The sequence below is a fragment of the Hippoglossus stenolepis genome, chromosome 22 (genome assembly GCF_022539355.2).
Source record: "Hippoglossus stenolepis isolate QCI-W04-F060 chromosome 22, HSTE1.2, whole genome shotgun sequence".
In the NCBI taxonomy this organism is placed as follows: Eukaryota; Metazoa; Chordata; class Actinopteri; order Pleuronectiformes; family Pleuronectidae; genus Hippoglossus; species Hippoglossus stenolepis.
Genome location: NC_061504.1, coordinates 3,964,111 through 3,980,281, shown reverse-complemented (window position 1 = coordinate 3,980,281; position 16,171 = coordinate 3,964,111).

Below are 16,171 nucleotides of genomic sequence, written 5' to 3'. Positions count from 1 at the left end.
GTAAAAATAAATAAATAAATGTAGGAATAAATAAATCAATCAATCAATAAATGTACAACTACAGAAATGAATGCATAAAAATGAATAATTAAATGTAGAAATAAATGTTGAAATACAGAACTAAATAAGTAAATAAAGAAATGTAGTTGACTTCTACGCTGATCTCTTGAAGTTCGAATGTCGGTTTAAGTGTGAGCAGAGGAAGTGAAAGTGCTGAAAGCGAAAGATGATAAATTTGGGTCTTATAAATACTCTGACTGGAAAGCAGCTGCAATGTTGGTCACAGTTTTTAGAGAATTATTATAGATCTTCTTCTTCTTCAGAACAAAACCCATGTGATAAAACATTACATAACATAACTGATATGTTATGTAATGCAGATGTGCCACGAGGGTTGTGCAATGTATACTGTATGCCATTGTTAGTAGTAGTAGTAGTAGTTGTGTGTGTGTGTGTGTGTGTGTGTGTGTGTGTGTGTGTGTGTGTGTGTGTGTGTGACAAACTGTTGTGTATGGGTTTAAAAGTGCATTGAAAGACATTTTTTATATGTGAGTTTTTAGTATATGATGATATGATGTATGACATGATAAATATAATTCTATCTTCTTTGGACCTGAAGGTCGGACTCCAGAAAATATTTCCTGCTAAACATATATTTTATATTATGTTACAATACAATACAATACGGTGTTGGATGTGGTCGTTCTCCTAAATGTTCTGTGCGTGCACAAAGCTGCTGACATCATCAACTACAAACCTAATCTGGGTCACTGGAGCTCAATCCATGGGATTAATTTGAAAGGGTCACAGTGAAGCTTGTGTAAATGATGACAGCGACTTGTCAAATGTCAAAGAAGTAATTTAAGAACAACTGAATATATGAAGCAACCAACATGAAAATAATTAGATGATGGCTGAACTCCACAATGGATTAAGTTGGTAATTGTAAAGCAAATTATTATTGAAGTAAAATATGTATTGTATGGGATTGCAACAGTAGATCTGCAAATACAAGTTATGTTTGAGTACTGCAGATACAGGGTTGCTATACTGCCGTCTGATATAAACAAACATTTTAACAAGATTTATGATTTAAACATATATTTTGGATTTTAAACATGAAATTGTATGGGTATGAGTGTGTTTGACAGTAAAGCTAATTATCAGCTATGATGTTTTACCAACTTTACGACATTTAGCCTGTCCTTAACCACATTCATTTAACCTTAACTCCATAAGGTGGGAAGAAAAAAAAAAAAATATATATATATACGGACATATTTTGAACATTCCACTGACAAACGAAAGTCCATAACTATTTGGTTTAGTTCCTGACCCTAAATTCCTTGTGTACAATTTTTTTTATTTGGGAAAACTGACTGATACAGCCTGAATCTTCAGTCGTCCAGCTCCTTTTCCAGGAAACTCCTCCAGAGGGCTCCTCCCTATAAATTCTTCAATATGTAAAACACATTCAGGGAACCTACATATACACAGCATTCCTGACTATATACACTTCTACTTAGGTCCTTCCACTCATCTTAATATAACATTTGCAGCATAAGCCATTCTCTGTTTTGTTCTCTGGGACATTATTCATTTAAATTAGTTTTTGGCTCTTGGCTCCTGAATTCTCCACTATAGGTTCCCCAGTAATAGTTGTTTACTTTGTCTACCACACCCCCTGTGCTGGGCAGGATGTGTACGGCGAGTTATTTTGTTTGGGTGAAAACAACTGCCTGCTGCTGTTTGAAATAAAGTGAGATTTAATAAAACATTAAAGCCGCACAAGCAAAACTATTTAATATTACTTCTCTATTTCTGTCATTATGGCCAGTTTTCCGACATTAACTCTGGAATATTGGGTCTGGACCTTTTCCACAGTTTGTCTTTCTCTATGAGGAACACAGCAGGAGATTCATCCAGGTCAGATACATTCACAACAACAGGATAATATTCAGGATCATTCAGGTGGGGGGTGGTGCCTGGGTAGAGATGCAGGAGGCAGAACATGACGTATAAAATCCACTATGTGTGTGTGTGTTTGTTGGCGTCGGCCTTTATCAACAGAAGCTCTCGAATCTCATTGTCTTTCCAAGTTGACATCTCCATCTGCGTCCTCAATGTGTTTGCATTGCACCACTCGCTGTGAGTTTTCCTGCGGTTTTCTCACATGGGCTCACTCAGACACTTTCCAGATATTTTACCAGGACGCCGTGGAGGGAAACTTCTGGAAAAGGTCTGGAGCAACTGAATCGGACACGTGCGTTCTCAGATATTTTCATCTTAGAGCGGCTTCTTTCCCATTACATGTAGTCACTATATCCATTCTTAATATAGAGAAGCATTGATTGGTGCAGCTTTAACAGTTAGTCATCAGTGAGGCTGGCGCTCACGTATCCACTGTTAGTCTCGAATTTGTTCGAATTTCACTAAGATTTATTTTTCATGCATAAACACGTAATCGTTCAGACGTCGCCAGATCTCTGAACGACACAGTGCTGCTAACACTGAGCCTCTGATGATGGCTTTGAGAGTGATTCACTCACACTAATAACAAACGTCAATTCATTGTCAGGACTTGCAAGATCATCAGCCCAAGTCGTTGAGTCATTTCTTCAATTCTCTGTGAATAATTTTCCCATCTGACACTTGAGTCTGCTGCGTGTGTGTGTGTGTGTGTGTGTGTGTGTGTGTGTCTGTGTGTTCATTCTGAAAGTTGATTTGTTTTCAGTTCAGTAGCTTGTAGTCAGAATTAATCTGATTCTGCAACTTCAACGGGGACGTGACTGCGTTTCTTGCCACTTAGGGACAAATGAATAAATGATGCTGAAATCACTTGCCTCTTTGTGTTTGAACCACATCCATCTCTTCTACCCATAATACTTAGTGTTTTGGGTTTTTTGGAGGGGGGTATCTCTGTGCTGCTATTTGCTGAATTGCCTGATTGCCTCAATTGACTATTGAACCAAACTGAAGGAGGACACTGCTGCTTTCTGAGTGTGCAGATGCTGGCTGTGAGCTCGGCCCGGGAGTCGACCATTAAATTTTCATTCCTAAATTGCACTGGACTTGCTGAATGTTGCTCCAGGGCGACTCTGTGAGAGGCCATCAGGGACGTTATTCAGAATTACCGTGCATATTAATTCTGAATAACGTCTCAGATTCTCCCTGCATGCTCTCTGTCATTACCTACTGTCGGGAGTATCGACCATTATATTTGGATGGAGCAGGGAATCGGAACAGATTTACCAGTTAGACTACATTGGACCATTTTAACAAGCATGTCAGGACTGTATTTTTCAGATATCTATTTTGATATACTGTAATATAAACGGTGTTCTATTGAAGATTTGTATGATTTGAATGGTGCTTTCAATATTAATATTACCATGCTTAATACATGTTGATGACTTCCCCAGTTGGATGATGAGTGGACTCGACCAGGACACTGGAGGAAGAGGAGGGTTTGAATTGAATCACTGAAATGACAACAAATGACAGCAAGAGAGAGAGGAGAGCAGATAGAAACTTTGGCAGCAAAGATGTGATTGGCTGATTGAGATGATGCCCCAATCTGATTGGATAAATGTAAACACCCAAAAGTCAAGCTGATGTTAGGAAGCAGGGAGAGTGAGAGAGTGAGTGATTCCTGACTGAACTTTCGCTCAGTTTCATAAGCTAATAGGATACAGTCTAAGTAGCCCACATGTGAAGTTAATTTTTAAATTCTAGGTTTATTTTCTTCACAAAAGTTGTTTTCACATCAGGCCTCAACAAGCCCTTCAGTATCAAACCCAACCGCCGTAGAGCGACACAGCCAGAAACCACGTGCTGTGCTCTGCGAGAGTTCCCATCATCCTCGCTGTCTGATACTGTAAACTAGACTCTCTCAGCTCGCGGACAAAAACACAAACATGGGAGCTCAGATTGTAGAAGTGCGGCGCTCCCAGAATCCAAACAGAAACCTCACACTGCCTCACGCTGTGGAGGTCCAGGTGGGAGAGCCAAGCCAAATATCTGTTTTGTCTCACGGCAGAGTTGAGACTGACGTGAGGGAGAATTTAGGAGGAACATGATCCATAAGGATAACAAAAAAGAAAAAGAAAAAGATTTTAATCTCAATATTTGTTACCTTTGGCACACAATTCTTACACAGACCATCAGAAGTGTATATTATTAAAAATGCAAAAAATTAGACAAGATGAGTTATATATTTTATCAGTGAATGCTTTGATTTAGACTCACACACTTCAGGCAGCATTTTGAGAGAACATCTTTTGTGTTTCTCTCATTGTTATATCCGGCAGTAACTGGGTCATTTCAGTTCTTTGATGCGTGTTTCCTGTATGGTCACATGTTTGAAACACGAGTCAGGTGTGTGACACAAGGTGTTTCCTGGTGAGAAGCTGCAGTGCATCAGACAATGAAGCCGTCTGGGTTCACTCGTCAGGAACAAACCTGAAGCAGCTCAAAGAGGAAAGAGAGAGAGATTCATTTCAGTTCGCTGCTGGATCCCACAGAGGAATAAAGACAAAAAGACACACCAGGTTCATTTACCAGATCAGCATGTGGAGATTTTCATTCAAAAAGGAACTACATGACTGACAAAATAAGTGTGTTTACATCCATTTGTTTTAATTTGCAGCAGTAATGATCTGACCCAATATCAGCTGGGGTTGGCTATTATTACAATCCATATGCAAAATTATTATTCATGTGCAATCTGACTTCCATATCACTTACTCCTATTATCATTATCATTACTACCGTGTATTGCTACTTTATTTAAGTATTAGTTTACTCTCTCATGTAACTCATTTCATTTCTATTGTTATTTCTATTAGACACTGGTTCTGCATTTACTCCATATACACTTGATACAGTTGTTATTGTCACTTGTATGTATTTATTCTTAATTTTCTCTGGTTTTATTCTGTTGTGCGCTATTGTATATTGTATTGTTGGAGCAAGCTGGCACAAGAATTACCTTCATGTCTCTCTCATCTTATCTCCTCTCATCTTATCCTATTATTGCTATCGTCATTATCACAAGAGCAAAGGAGAACGTCAGGTCTCTTAGAAATTATGTATTTATAAGACTACATTTAAAGTATTTATTTAGCACATTGACCTGTTTATTCTTAAAAAAGACATTGAAATGTCACTATCTAAAATATAGGACAGCTGCCTCACAATAAAATACCTGTGTTGTTTTTATTGTTGACTTGATTTGGATCCTCATCAGCCGATGTGGAGCATCCGCTACTCTGCCCCTAGGTCCACACGAAACATAATACAAACAAAAAAACATGACATCAGCTTAGACACATAATTACAAACATCTATGATACAAAAAAATAACAGACTAAATTCTTTCTGGAGACATATTAGCTTTATATATTTGTACTGATTATAAAGTGTGTACACATATAGAAAATTAATGCATTTACAGAGTTTTTCCCCTGACTCCAAATGAGCTGCTCTGAGCTAAAACGGACGTTTTTTTCTTGCACTGCAAAAAGATGCCCTCGTAGTGCTGAGGGGCAACTAATGGACATGATATATCCCACCAGCAGAGGGCGGTGTGGTAAATGACTCCACAGGGTCACACATGGACAAAGACTGTCAGTGTCCTCATCTCACTTGGAGGAATGGAGGATTTATTCAGGATGGCAAACTCTAAACTGTCCTCATTGGTCTGTTTCTTCTTCTTCATCTCATTGACCTTCATCTGTGCCATCCTCTCTGCTTGAAGACGTATCATTAAATGTTATATTTAAAAACACTTTTATTTATTCATCATGTCTCTGCCTCTCCATTGGTGTCTTTTCAGCTGGAGCGGTGTGTATTTTTAGCTCCGTCCAGTGGTGTTTTTTTGCGAGAGATTAATCCGACCGAGCAGTGTGGAGACCTTCCCTGGAGATAAGACATCAGATTCAGGTTTTACAGTGAGTCAGGTTTTCAGTTAGCAGCAATCAAGGTGCACCAGAACAAACAGAGCAGGATTAGCCCACGCATTGATTTAACATATGATGCCAATTTGATAAATATGAAGAGCTCTTACTTGCACTGATGTGTCAAAACTAGAATACAAAAATCTATAATCTACTAGAATGGCCCTCAGTAGAGTGCATGTTTCAGCCAAATCCCGATAGTCCCATTAAATTCAATCAAGCTGCACTTATGTTTCATCATTGAATTATTCTAATCAATGAAACTATGACAAATTTAACACCAGTGGTGGGATGTAACCAAGCACATTTACTTTGCTACTGCATTTAAGCATATTTTTCATGTATCTGTATTTTACATATTTGCAGGTACTTTGACTCTACTATATATTTCAGCAAAAACGTGTACTTTCTGCTCCACTACATTTTTACAATGCAGTTACATTGTGACATTGTGTTGTTATACTTGTTTCACTGTTCCAATCAGAGCAGCCAAGTAACATTAGACCCCGCCTCCTACAACTATAGAGCAAAGGAAGACGCCACCGCCGAGAGTCAGCTATATGATGATATAATAGACCATTACATTAAGTAACAGGCTTCACTCTGCAATGACTTTCATATTGAAAGCAAGTATTTACTTAATTTCACTCAAGTAGAATAGTTAATGTGGTACTTTTATTTTTAATTGAGTACATGTTTGTCTATTTATTTGTACTTTTACTGAAGGAACATGGCTGAGTTCTTCCTCCAACACTGTTAAAAACTCACTTGAAGTAAATTCAAGTGAGTTTTAAGAGGTTCATTTGGGAATACTGGATTCCCCTGTGCCCTGTTACTCTACTATTGTATATACAGCTATATAGTTCTTTCTCTCTGTCTGTCTCTCTCTCTATGGTTGTAGATGACATTGTAATACCACACACACATGTATATATGTTTATAAAAGGAAAGAGAAATGTCTTCTACAACCATGTTGTAACATGAAGTACTAGGACTGTGGATTTGCATTACCTTTTGCTACCTTTTTTTTTTTACAATGCATTTCTCCATACAGAATAAGAGAAACTGGTGCACTGCTTCTGAAGTGAGTTTCAGTTTGAAATTCCTCAGAAAACCAAAACACTCAAATATGTGTTTATTTCCCCAAAACAAGTTGAGGATACAAACCAAATATGATATATAATATTATATCACCTCAGAATCACCACATGTCTTTCTGTGAACTGCACTTACTTATGACGCAGCCCACTGAATGTCTCTCAAGCTCCACAGCGGCTTCTCAGGTTTTTCGAGACAACTCCCTCTCTTCATATTGGCCTGGATCCAGCTGAAACAAAAGGGAAAAGCAGATGAGTCATCGGGAGGATTTTCAAGTCAACATAGACAGGGACTGACGTGCACGAAATAAAAATGTGTGAATGCACTGTGCACTATCTTGACCCCTAGAGGTCCCTGTATACCAGAAATCTCCCTCACAATGGGAGAGGAGCAGCACTGGGCTCTCCCATCATCACATCACCGCTCACGCCATTGTTCCTCCTCTGCTGGGTGGATGTTTGCGTTCACTGCCTCCGTCCTCTGATTTAAAGCTGTATTTAAACCGTGCAGGGGCCCGTGTGTGACTGATGAGACCACCGAAGGAAGACGCTCTGTCCACACCTTGGTGTTTACCTTTCCTGTCAGCTTGTTTCCACAAAGGCGGCGAGGACCCCGGCTGTTTAGGGTCAGAGAGAGGGGCTGCAGCTGGAGCAGGGAGCGCTGCATTCTCACCTCAACACCTCCCTTTTTTGGTTGTGAGGGTGGTGGTGGGAAGGAGACATCCAACGGCTGTACCCATAGAACTCTTGCAAGTAAAAAAAAGTTTAAACAAGACAAGCATAATCAAGACTGAAAGCTTAGCAGTGACTTTGTTAGTGTGCGTTATTAAAGAACTTAAAATCTACAATAATGATATGGCTTCAAATTTATTATATATAAGTAGTATATAGGTTGGTGTTGGTATTGAAGTAAACATATACACAAGTATGAATCACACACAACATACGTACCATGGCGTAAAAGATGTATCAAGACGAAAAAGACAAGAGAGGGAGACTCGAACCACAGAGCGGTGCACAAGTAGTACCTGTACTTCTGCTTGAGTAAAGAACGTGTGTACTACTGTGCCACATCTGTCCAAGGGCAACAAGATCTGCCAACCAGCAACCCTACAGCTCATAAATGAACACATTTTATTTTAAAAGTATAAAAATTACATGTGTTGAACCAGTCATTTACCAGTCTCCCTTGAGGGCCTGGCCCAACCTCATGGCGACAGAGAGTCACTGTGGAAGGTGCTGTGTGAATATTTCAACTATTTTGTGCATTCGTTGGTAATTAAAGCTAAATGCTAAATAACATCAACTTAATCATCCCACCATAATCAATTAGGTAACAGGATTTGTTTGTTTTATTCTGCAGGTTTAAAGTTTTCAGACATTTATGCTTAATGCAGAAACCAACTTTGGCAGCGTAGAAAAAGTTTTTGCTACGGAATAACAAAGGGAGAAATACATTGTGACGTTTTCCTTTCTTTTCCAGGTGATTAGCCAGGTATCTCCTCCCTCCCTGGAAACAAAAAGCTCCAGCTGGGCTTGAATGCCACGCACCGCCAGCCACCAGACAATGGGGCCAGGATGGAGAAACAGTGGGAGGGTTGTGAGGGGATAAAAGTTGGGTAGGGGGCTGGTTGGAGTCATCGGTGTCCCCGGGGGGTGCTATCAAGGTGCTGTGCCCCCCCCCCCACCCCTCCTGCTCTCCACACACCACAGATAATCAGCCAATCCTCACAATTGAAGGGGTGTTACCCAATCACAACTGATAATCTCACATACATTTAATCACAAATCATTTTAGGGCCACGCAGAGCTTCGTGTTTCTGTGCAGCAGACAGCAAATTAAAAACTCACATCCCCTGCAGCCTCTCTCCCACTTATCTCCCATCAGATATGTGCACTTCCTCCGGTCCATTCGAAATGAGTCACCTATTAACAATACATTGTATTCAACAAGTAACCCTTTAACCCATCACTGAGCTCGCAGCGGCATGGTGCAATCTAACAAGTGCTCTTTGAAATGCAAATGTAACGACACACGCAAACAATCAGAGCAAACAAACCGAAGCTCACATCTGTTACACCTCAGTTATTCTCCATTACAGACCTGTACACCGGTGCAGGTGCAGACATCACAGACACGTAGTTGTATGAAGTCACTTACCCACTAACATCTGGCTTTTGTCTGCAATGGGACTGGGTACAATCTGTATTCACTCTCAGGTCAAATGACGCTGCAGTAGACACAGGTTTGTATCGGCGCCGATCTGCAGTGATGGAAATATGACACACACTTGAACTCGCCAATTTCTTCTTTCTTTTCCCAGTCTAGACGCTGACTTTGCACTTTGTCTGAGTGAAGTTATGATTCAAATTCCGAGCGTTGGTGCGTAATATATCCATGATCATTTTTGTACTTCTTGTGTTTTATGCCTTCGTAACAAGCTGCAATTGTGATTTTTTTCCCCCCTCATATTGTGCAAAATGCTACACTGGAAAGAAAAGGGAAAAAACTGAAAGAGAAACTCCTCTACTGGCAATGGGAATGGAGTCATTTGCCTTTATTTAGTGGGTGTACCTGCATTTAAAAAACCTGCATGTACCTGCTGATTTTGGTGTAAGAGAGGTTTTATACTTCACTCTGGAACATGTGGCTGCTACGTATCCTGAGCAAAGGAAGCATCCAAGTAAGAAGAAAAGCTGCATTGTCTGCTGCTGTCTTTCTTTCAAAGATGAATTACAGAGGTGAGGGTGTAAACGACAGATCTCCTCACACAGCCTCTCCTCAGAGCCAGTGTTCATTTTTGGTTCTCAGCTCATGGAAGTGGGAACCTCATGTACACCCACTGATGCTGGTGATCAGATCGTACATTCTGCTAATAGGATTCAATTAATTTGCTGTGAGGCTGTTACCGCTTAGCTTTATACTCATATTTCTTCTCTTTCCCATCACCCTCACTCTTTTTATTAACTAGTTACTTAGGCTTTTAATCATGTTTTTAAAAGGTAAATAATTAATGCAAAGAGAGCATCCGAACCAGAACATACATGATTTATGAACACGGACACACTAACACACTGCATCTTGTAATGTGTGTGTGACCCTGTGCCTCTACACTTGTGCACTGATGGAGTGTGTTGAGATTTGTTCCCAGGGTGTAATTAGCTGCAGATGATTATCCACTAATATTATAAATTCATTTTAGGATGAATCTGAGTCTCGCTGTGTAAAACGGAACGTGCTGGCTTGGTATTTCAGTCACTTCAATCACCCTGTAGCAGTTGGCTGCACCACAGGTCATAAATCCCCCCTCCTCCATGTTAGTGGATAGGACATAGGCCAATCTAAAAAGTCAAAGTAAACGTGGAATACATTTTTCTCAAAAATGGCCTCAGGAGCACAGCAGCATAGGAATGACTGCAGGTTAATATGTAGTGTTTAAGGCCTGTGTGTTTTCCTCTGTATTGTGGATTTGGCTTCATCAAAACACAGTAAAGCTGCTTTCAGACATGCACTGAACTCCAGAGATACTGCAGAGATTTTCTAGCTGCCCCCCCCCTGGTAAAATGTCTGCAGAAACTCTGGAGGAGTTCATGTGTGAGTACAGCAGGAGAAGGGATAGACTCAAAAATGTAATAAACAAAAATCCCCACATGAAAAAGCAGAACCATACACATGGAAGACACCGACGAAGATTAATCGAATCACTGTGGCGATTAGAGGCTGTAATCACGTGTTTCGAACATTTATATAACTGGTAGAGCACAGCTGTTGATTAAGAAGTGTTTGTCGACTTTATGAGGCGATGTTCTGACCATGAAGTCAAACCAAGCCAAGTAAAGAGAAGAGTGGAGAGAAGACGAGGTTTTACCCTCTTTACTGATGTTCAGGGATTTCACACTGCTTTTTACGTTTAAAATGCAAAACACCCAACTGTAGTCTCTCACTGTTTTCTAATCGGACTCTGATGATGAATAATAAACCATCCGCTGATATTTAATCTGTTTGGAAGGTTTGGGCCTAAATGCAACCGGATCAATGGCGACATCAATATCGTTACGTGCGGTACATCTCATGCTGATAGTGGTCTGAGTAAATATCTGACATCAAGGATCACAGCTTGAGACAAATATAAAATCTAGCAAATGTTTGATTCTCTAACTTTTTGTTCAGACATGATAGCTTTCCCTGAATTAAAGACCCTGCAGCTTCTTCCTTTAGCCACAAATATAACAAAAGCTCTTTTTGATTTAACTGTCTTCTAGTTTCTTCTTCACTGCAGTCGCATTTCTGTTAAATGGTGTAAATGAAGACCACTTTTCAAAAATAATAATGAGCTTATTTTGTCTTTCTGCTTCCATTTTCGTTTTCAGTTCACTTCATTCATTTGGTCCGTCGATGTGCTCGGAGTTTAAATATGCTGATGTTGTTTCCCTGCAGCCTCCCCCGCTGTGTTCCCTCCCGACTGTTTGAACAGCTGGGCTTTCTTTATCACTGCCGAAGACCCACCGCTGATTCTTCCTGGTGGGAGGGGGTAAGTGAGGTGAATATGTGAACGTGGGGGGTCCCAGAGTTGGGAGGGCTCCCAGCAGGAAGGAGGACTGACTAGTGCCTTGTTTTGGCGGAGCAGCCAGACTCATGGAAGAGACACACACACACATGCACCTTCTCCGACCGATTTCTGAGACTATTGTGTCCCCGTCTCATGAGATCAAGTCTCCAGGAGTTTGATACTCATGATGCCATTAGAGCAGAAAGGAAGAGGAACAAAGAAATTCAAATCATGCAAGAATCACTAAAAAGGGAGAAAAAGGGGATTTTCCTGGACAGACGATGTGTTGACCCAGTGTGCTTAGGTCAAAGGAGGTCAACTAGTAGTAACAGTAAATACATGGACACCAAGATTCTGACTACATGATTACATGTCACAGAGCACAGTCGGATTATGTCCACTACGCCATTGATGTCATTCCGTCAGTTTTAAATCTCCAACATGAATGAGAGTAACGCACAGTTTACCAGTTTAAGTGTTTTACACAATTTCCCCCTGGGATCAACAAAGTATTTCTGATTCTGATTTCTGGTTAATTTAGCAAAAGCTACAACGTCGCAAAATGCTGTGAAAACTCCAATAGGACATTATAATGTGCTAACGACACATGAGTGTCTACATAATGCCACTAAGGTCAGAATAATACCCATGTCTTAATAAGATTATTGCTTATTCCGAGTATGACCTTATTCAGTTTAAATAAACAGAAAATTCTGTTTACATGACAGCGTCTTATTAAGACTGTTTCTCAGGCAGGTTAACATCAGAATATTGTTGTCCATGTAAAAGTAGTCAATGAATCGATAGATAGATAGATAGATAGATAGATGGACATATGGACAGATAGATAGACAGATAGACAGACAGATAGACAGATAGATAGACAGACAGATAGACAGATAGACAGATAGATACTTGAGATTATGTTGTGAAGTAAAATGTCAGTGAGGGAAAGTGCAAAAGGTTGATTAAGAAGTTAAATTGGATATTGAACAGACTCGTCTGCATTTTGGTCCGTGTGTCTGCGTGCAGCGGGGTAATCATTGGAGAAAAAGCACGCCAGTCTAATGAGAGCAAACAAAATACAGGACAAGTGGGTTACAAATGAGAAGCAATTCCACCTCAGGCTGAAAGATAATTACAATCGATACCCAAACCTCGGGCTAAAGTCCTTTATACTCTGACCTTGAACCCCAGTTGAATGCATCTGTGCGGCAGTTGCTGGTGTTTACATTTAGATAACTGATATTGATATCAGTAATGATTTCCATATTAGGAGATAAATTTCCCTTCACACTGGTGTCAAGAGCAAGATAAGCCTGGATTAGGAACCTGCTCAAAGGCAAAGTTGGTGAGCAAAAAAAAAAAGTGGGAAAGGTTTTCAGCCAGTGTGTGTGTGTGTGTGTGTGTGTGTGTGTGTGTGTGTGTGTGTGTGTGTGTTTTGTATGTGGGGGGGGGGGATCATGGGGAAAAGGACGCATGTTGACAAATCGTACGGCCATCAGTCTGGGCCACCACACTACATGCCAAAGTCAGTCGTCCCATTAATTACGAGAGAGGCAGGCATCCTAACTGCGCTCAACACACTGCCCCATTTATCCCCACTGACCGGTTCACACAGCAGACATTTTGTTTTTCGGGCTGCGAGACTTGTAATTGGCAGCGGCCACACAACGCAGACCTTAACACTGGCCACTTTGGAGCCCCTCCGCCACCCGTCAACATCCACCTCACACAGGCACGGCCTTCACAACGCACACACTGTTCTGATGCTGAAATGATCCTGTGTTGGGCGCCGAGGACCAGAATATGGCACGACACCTGGAATGAGCCCTAACGCAGCGCGGACCAAAGATCCTCTCGTCCTCAGACATGATGTATATCCACTTAAAGTAATAACCAGAAATGTTTTCATGAAAATAAATGACTTACTGCTGATATCCAGTCTTTTCCAGTTCTTGAAAGCTGTCCAGTGGATCTTTATTCCCCTACAAAGAAAGCAATGCATTATATGTTAGTGGTTTGTTTTGAATGGATACTCAAAGCTTTCTGTATACGGAAGACAAAAGCAAACCTGGGTCGTTTTTTTTTACCAACTTAGGACAAAGATAAAAGATTTTATTTAATCTATTGTAATGATACATTTTAATCAAGCATTGTGTTTTAATTTTACAACAATCCTTGACATCGAATATGAAAAGCCTGCTCTCTAGCAAACACTAGCTTGTCTATGTTTGACCTTGAGCTGAACACATGACAGGTAGACTCCCGACATCTTTACATTCGTGTGAAATGGAAGAAACAGCAATACTGAGCTACTTTTCCTTAGCCACTTAAAGCTCATTATGTTCACTAGTTAGCTTTAAAATTGACTGTAGCGGTTGATGAGGTATGAGACAAAACTATTTTTGTTTTTAAAATGTTGTTTTGAAACTAAAACACCGCATCCACACAAATATGTAATAGTTCCTTCCTATACATGGTAACAAAACTGAAAATGCATGTTACGTGACCATTCCCTTACACATGGAGTCAAGTTAAGAATCAGATGGACCAAAATGCAGATGAAACAAACAGTCTTTAATTGGACTTACGGGTACGGTAAACAAATAACCAGTCTGCCAAAACGTAGAGGCAAAAGAAAGGTAAAAAACAATACGAAAACCAGGAAAAACGCAAGTACTGACAATACACATGTGATTTATGATGAACAGATGAACCTATGAACCAATGAGACAAAGGTGTGATATTAAGTTGCAGGAGCAGGGAAGCTATGGGGAGGGAAGTGACCAATATTGAAAGTGAACAGGGAGTGAAATTCAAAATAAATCAGGAAATGATACATAAGGGACGATAAGACAATGACAATCAAACACAGAATTTAAGTCCCAAAACACAAATACACAGGAGCAATGGGCGTGTGCTTGCCAGTGCAGTAAGGAGATTATCTTCTAAGTGGTTGCTTAGTTACAGAAAATACAATGAAAAGTATCTTTGCTTGGGCCGACAACCAGGTGGAACGAATTGTATTTGCTTTGCAATTACTGCCGGCAGTCGAGTCATGACTAACTGACCAGGAAGCAAATATGGGTGACTCCAGTTTAGGTGCTCGGAGTAGTGGGGACTGCAGGCGGAAATGTAGGAACAGTGATTTTAAAAGTAAAACGTAATAATATGTAGCCTAATGCTGTGTTCTCACCAAACCTATTGCACATTTTGTATGCGATGAGATTACATGCAAAGTCGATGCAAGGACACAAATAGATGCAAATTCCATCTATTTGGAATTTGCATCCATTGTCTGTCGCACCAGGCGAAGCCAATGACGTGAACGGCTCAGCGCACTAGACGTGAACCAAACAGCATTCTTGCAGACACAGCTCCTGTAGAAGACTGTGTGTGTGCCTCAGAATGGTCTAGTGGACACACACACACGCACACACGCACACGCACACACACACACACAGACTTCTCTAGCTTCTTCACAACAAGTATAGAAGGTGTGCAGGTTGTGTTTACTCACATTGCTCGCACAAGTAAACACGAGCAAAACAACGTGAACAAATTCAGAGCTGGAATGTGAAGTTAGCACCACATTACATCATCTGAAGCATAAAATGTTTTTTCTACTGAGCCGTATTCTTCTCTTTTATAGAAGAAATACCCCTTGAAAATATATATGTACACACATACCTTCCCTACTACTTTTCCCATCCACTGTATGTTGTTACTGGCAGAGAGTAGTACTTTCAGCTAAGCATGCTGGGTAGGCAGTTTTCAGCACCGTTACTATTCTGAGTATAATGTCTGGCCGCCGGCCACGAGCAGCATTAGCTCGAGAGCTCACTGCCAACATCTGGGCTTCATAGAGGCTGCAGAGGCTCTGGCACCGTTACTCAGCTGACGGACCGACTCGTAGCTCCACATACCTCCACGCTATCTTCCAAACTGGGGGGCAGCGAGGGGTACGGGAGGTATTTCACAGCCAGAAAAACATCTATCATGCAGGCGCCGCTGTGACCAAACAAATCGGCGGCGGCTAGAAAATATGATTTCACCGGGAGAGGAATGCGAGCGCTAAGGCTGAGAGGCTGTGCTAGAGAGATGGGGTGGGATCAGTGCTTTCAGTTGTGGGGACGATACTCGGGGGCCTCCAGCTTATGTGAAAGACCCTTTAGGTGCAGGGGGGTGAGGGGGCGGGTGGGGTGTTGTCAGGGCTGAAATTCCCAGTGACACCCTTTGAGGACAATTTTCAGTTTGTTCAGGGCCGAAAACAAAAAGCAATGTTGATTCCAGTTGGGAAAAAAAGAAATCTTGAACTATTACAGTTGTTTTACTTCAAAATAGTAAAAAATGTCTCCTTGTGCTTTTGATGAAACGACTTCACTTGGAGGAAGGTGTCTGTCTGGTGTTGGTTTTCAGCGTGAGGCCTCAGCATGAGGACGCCATGAGGAAGCAATCAGCCCATCGATGAGTGGGCCCGGTGGGACGGTGCGGCCCCCCCCCCCCCTCTTCTGTGCTCTCCCTAAATCCTGCAGAAGTCTTGAGGGATCTAATCAATCACTCC